The sequence below is a fragment of the Branchiostoma belcheri genome, unplaced genomic scaffold (genome assembly GCF_001625305.1).
Source record: "Branchiostoma belcheri isolate BF01 breed outbred unplaced genomic scaffold, Haploidv18h27 scaffold16, whole genome shotgun sequence".
NCBI lineage: Eukaryota > Metazoa > Chordata > Leptocardii > Amphioxiformes > Branchiostomatidae > Branchiostoma > Branchiostoma belcheri.
Window position 1 is genome coordinate 595657 of NW_017803046.1, and position 5685 is coordinate 601341.

A 5685-nucleotide genomic window follows, 5' to 3' on the forward strand; every position below is an offset into this window, starting at 1 on the left:
CCTGGAAGTAATGGATTCAATTAGCACGTCGACAGAACATACTGCACCTGCACGAAACCCGTAATGTATTGTGCATAGCAGTGACTTTGACAGAACATCTCATATAAGGTCATATTTGCGCATATAAGGTTAACACTCTGTGTAAATGTTGTGTCGTAAAAGAAGATATCCTCTGTAACAGGCAAAATTCTGATGCAGTGTTGACCAAAAATCCCACGAAACCATAAAAATGCAGTACGTTCTGCCAACGTGCTGATTCATATATTATATATACATGTATATGGTTGTTCTTGGGAGCACCTTTGTGTAGAGTTAACTGTTGTCTGTGGCTGTCTGTTGGGGAAAGTAGAATTTGACATCCCTTTTGGGATTATTGGCCCAGTACTTAGTTCCTCACTGGAAACCAGGGTTACACCAATCTTGTTTTGTATTTTACTTTTGTTTTTCTTTAGTTTTGGTTGATTATTTCAATCCACAATCTGTACTTTTGTTCTCCAGCTTTATGTACCATACATTTTTATATTTTCTTCCGGTGTCTTATAAGCCCACACGGGCTTGGTGCATAAAGTGCAAGACACGTTAAAAAGTTCAGTTATTTTCCAAGATTTTCGGCCCAGTTTTTTTGGGCCGTAAGGGCCCATTGTGTTTGATTATGGATACTGTATTTTAGCATAATGTTTTCCACCAACTGTTTTTTTGGTAGCCAAATAAACTGCACTCAATGAACTTTGCAGAGGATTGCCATCTTCTTGTCAAATACTTCAGGAGAAGTGTGGAATAAATTATTTGTGATTGTGCCCTCTAGTGTCAACATTTTGAGATATTTTTGTCGAAGAAACCGTATTTGTATAGAATATGTATTTTAATATGATAGATGCCCAAAGCAAGTTCTATTTGTGAAAAAAGTGTTTTTGAGGTGAGACCTTTTAATGTGAAATACAGGTGTACATGTGTGGTGTCAAAAAACTTGTTAAATTTTACTGTTGTTGTAGGCATTTGATGCTAAACAGTTTTGAAAGCAATAAAAAACTAGAATTCCGAGATCTCATACCTCCATGAAATATGATCTTGATATGTAAATGTAAATTTCTTCTTTAATTGTTCAAATGACCTCTGCATTAACATGATATATGCATCGTGATGTATGTTAACTTTTGATTAACTTACAGATGTCCCAAGTATGACATTCTCATCATTCACCATTACGAAATCATAGAATTTTCACATTAATTATGCAAATTAGGACATCATTTGCATAATTAGTATCTGTTGAAGTTCCGCCTGCCATAGGTTACATAGTATAATGTAAAACACTGTAATTATAGAATTTCCTCACTAATTATGCAAATAAAGTCCTCATTTGCATAATTTACATTTAATTATGTACATCTCTCTCTCAGCTACCTACACACCAAAAATAATGAAAATATGTTGTTCCTGTCTGGACTTATTGGCTTTTAAACATTTCGCCAGAAAGTGCCCTGCAGTTCCAGAACAAGCCGCTAGGGGGCCCAAACTCATATGACTTCTTCCCAAGCACGCGAGCTACATTCCATCAAAACTTCATGACCCTAGCATGTCCAGATCACGAGATAATGTAAAACACTGTAATTATAGAATTTCCTCATTAATTATGCAAATAAAGTCCTCATTTGCATAATTTGCATTTAATTATGTACATCTCTCTCTCAGCTACCTACACACCAAAAATAATGAAAATATGTTGTTCCTGTCTGGACTTATTGGCTTTTAAACATTTCCCCAGAAAGTGCCCTGCAGTTCCAGAACAAGCCGCTAGGGGGCCCAAACTCATATGACTTCTTCCCAAGCACGAGAGCTACCTTCCATCAAAATTTTATGACCCTAGCATGTCCAGGTCGCGAGATATCAAAACCGGAAGTTGCGCTGCAGTACCAAGGGAAGCCACTAGGGGGACCAAAATCTCATCATTTCCAGTTTTCGTCACACCCTACCAACACACCAAGTATGAAACCAATCCATCCAGGCGTTCTTGAGTTATCTTGTTGACCAACAGACAGACGGACGGACGGACGGACGGACAGATAAACGCAACTGAAAATATAACCTCCATGACACATTTCATGGAGGTAAAAATGTGGTACATGTATCATCCAGCAAAATAGATTACTGGCTTCCAGTGTAGGTAGTGATTAATATGGTGACGATTACCTAGGAGTATTAGACTAAGTATGATTGTACTTACTACCGAGGATTGATAAAGCAATCGTTGAGAAATTGTGCTGTTATTTGTTTATTAACTATCAGCCACTAGACCAGGTGTTAAACACCTTTTGCATTATTAGTAGTATTGACACCACTGTTCTATAGCCAGCGTACGTCTTTCTGTCATCAATGGCGGACAAAATTTGCCTAAGCCGTCATCTTTGCCAGCAAAAATTGATGTCATTAAACTAAGTTTAGTCTACCCAGCAAAATTTGCCCCTCAATGCCGGTCAAGATTTCAAAATTTTGCCAGGGAGCATTCCCCCAGACCTCCCTAGGATGTTTCATTAAAAAAAAAATATAGAGGATTGAAAAAAATTCAGGCTGGCTAGAACACTTCGATTGAGGCTATAAGGCATGTTAACTTTTACCTTCCATTAGAATATACATAAGCATTGTCTCTCACAGTATACAGCAAATTTCTCACACATAGTTAACACTTTAGATCATTCAGTATATAGTGTACATGTATTACAAATTGTACATTAGATCACCAGTGTTGGACTTATAAATGTTGATTCTACCACAAATCCTGATATAGTTAGTGAGTTAATGCTGCTGCACTTAATGTCACACAAATGTATCATGGTGATCACAGTGGAGATTGTTGCACACATTTAAGTAAATGTTATTCATATTTTAGATTTTAGTTCTTATTGGTCTTTAGGAAGACATATGATATTTTTCAAGATATGTGTAACATCTGTGTCCATAATATCACCAGGGTCCATAATATCGCCACCTTGAGAAATAGTGTGCTTAAAGATATTTTTACTGCAACATACCCTAGGTACATGTATGTACATTTGTGAAGGAGTGCATACCAAAAGTATGTTGCAGTAAAAATATCTTAAAGCCCACTATTTCTCAAGGTGGTGATATTGTGGACCCTGGTGATATTATGGACACAGATGTTACATGTATGTACATGAATTGCGTTGTTGCTGTTATAATGCCTTGACCCCAAAAACTATAAAATAGAATCGTGAAAAAATAATAGTGCCTACTACTAGTATAACATGGTTGTTACATGTATGCTTAGCAATAAAGTGCAAGGTTTATTGGTATTAAAACAAGTGTGTTTGCTGTTTGTTTGTTTTTATTTTATATATAACGGTGCATAAAAACCAATTCACAGATCAATGCCACATAAGTTGTGCAGATGACGCAGCTTTCCTGCACAGACAACACGGGTGTGTACTTGTCAGCCACAGTAGTACCTTTTCTTCCATGTTGATTTGATTACTAGTATATGGATGACATCCCCGTGCGCATGAATTTTCATCTGTTTCCAAAAAAAAAGTTTTCAACCATACTGTAAATCATACAGTAACAAAGTACAAAAAGAGCAATTAATATATGCTGTAATTAAAAAAAAATATTGGAAAACGATACTTATAATATGTCGCGGAATGACAAAATCCATTCCAAAGGACAAGAAGAAAATGTGAAGGGATGAAAATGAAGGGCCAATTATTCACCATGCCAATAAAGACAATAAAATATTACTCTGTGTGTTTAGTCATTTGTTCAACCTTCACGACCACCTAGATTTCATAATGAAGGCAACTTTATTTTTTGCCAAACTTTTTTACTCGCACGCTCGCATCAGTTTTGGGGTTCCCAGAGGATTCCATTCATATTATCAAATCAACATGGCCTTGTTGTTTCTTTGAATAAAAAAATTTGACGTGACATGTGTAGGATCCTCATTTTGAATTTGGCGCCAAGATTAAGTCATTTCCGAGTACACTTCCGGCTCTCGTGGTGCATTGTAGGTATTTTTCACCACATGACTTCAGTGTGGTGGGAAACTCGAAATGGCGTCGGTGGTGCAGAACGCGCGTCTCTCTGCAGAAAACTCGATTTTCTCGTCTTCCAGGGTAAAACCTGTCTCTGTGTTGTACAGTTCGTTGAAGTTATATTGTGTGTCTTTTCAATAGCTGAGCTTTCAACATCATACGTTGACGGAGGTAGCGAGGTTTAAGTTTTGAAGCTTGTCCAACATGCATGCATGTCGACATGCGACATGGGGTTTTGGCCCGGTCTAGCCGTGGCGACTCTTGATTCGGGCTTACATAATTTGCATTACCCTCAGCTGAGGGTAATGCAATGTTATGTAAGCCCGAATCAAGAGTCGCCACGGCTAGGCCCGGTCATGCAGCTTACAAATTTGCAAACTTGCAAGTCTTTCTGATAATTTTGTGAAGTGAAAGACAAGGCTCGTTCGATGCGTTCCCCTGGCCCTTGGCTAGCATAAGCAGACTACAAACACATTTTGGGATATAATTTGGCCAGTGGAGTTAGCCCGCCATACAAGGACCAGTTTGTATGCAGACCTTTCATCATGTATCTTTTATGCAGTCACCTTCAGGCTGATTAATTTAGCCAAAAAAGGAGTCTGGTAAAGACTATGCATGTGGTGGTCCAAATTCTATAGCACAGAGTTGGTGATTCAGTGTAGCAGGTTCATCAGCAAGTTGATGTTGGCTCTACTTTAAAGTTAAAGCCCAAAAGACAAGACAATGAATGACATTGTAACTGTTGTGGATCCAAATTTGCGGCTGTGCTATCCCCATGCAGACCCTGAGAGAGAGCACCAGCAGCAGTGGTTCCAGTGACAGTGAGGAGAGAAACACCCTGTTAACAACCATGTTAGCAGCACAGAAGACGGCATCACCTCAGCAGCACAAGCGCAGGAAAGTCAAATCATTCAAGGACAGGTCAAAAGTTAGTATTAGCATTTTTTTCAACTTTATAAGGAAGATAAAGTTAAAATTCCTGGTACCCAGGTTAATATAATAAAGCAAGGAAGTTAAAAATCAAGCCTCCTTGGATATATTAAAGTGAAGAGGTCTCTATTTCATAATATTTTCAATTGTAACATTGAAGAGCAGCATGGTTGTAATTAAAGCTGAATGACATGATTTGTAACAAATACCCATGTCAACTCAAGTTGACCCATTTAATCTGTAACTCAACACATAGACCCTGTTCATACCAGACTTATATTTAGCGGTTTCAACCGGTTTTTGAAAAACCGGTTTTTATTTAACCTGGTGTGAACGCAAATTAACCGGTTTTTTAGGGGTTTAAATCCGATTTTGAAAAACCACCTCGGGAGGTGGTTTTTGAGGGGTTTTTGTGGGTTTTTTCCACCGAAAAACCTGGTCTGAACGCTAAGGGTTTATTGAACCGGTTTTTGCGTCATAATTCCGGGGTCACGGGGTCAGCATCCTGGCCGTGTGCGACCTGCAAGCTTTTTTGATCGCGTTGTTTTGACCAACTTGAGTTCGTTTCCACTGTTTTTCCACGTTTTTTCTTCATTTTGCGATGGAATCAGCAAACGCAACCTGGTCGGCGAACGGGACGCTCCTGATACTTAGGTTTGGAGAGCAGGAGTCGCCAAATTCGAAAAGCTAGGGGGGGGCGCGGAGGGGC

The 5685-nt window shown here is 38.6% G+C and overlaps 1 protein-coding gene across 1 annotated transcript in view; it reads left to right on the forward strand.

Annotated features, from left to right (window-relative positions):
* LOC109466053 (geminin-like) overlaps positions 1-5685 on the forward strand; it is a 12981-nt gene that overhangs the window by 4002 nt on the left and 3294 nt on the right. The gene's annotated exons all lie outside the window — the stretch shown is intronic.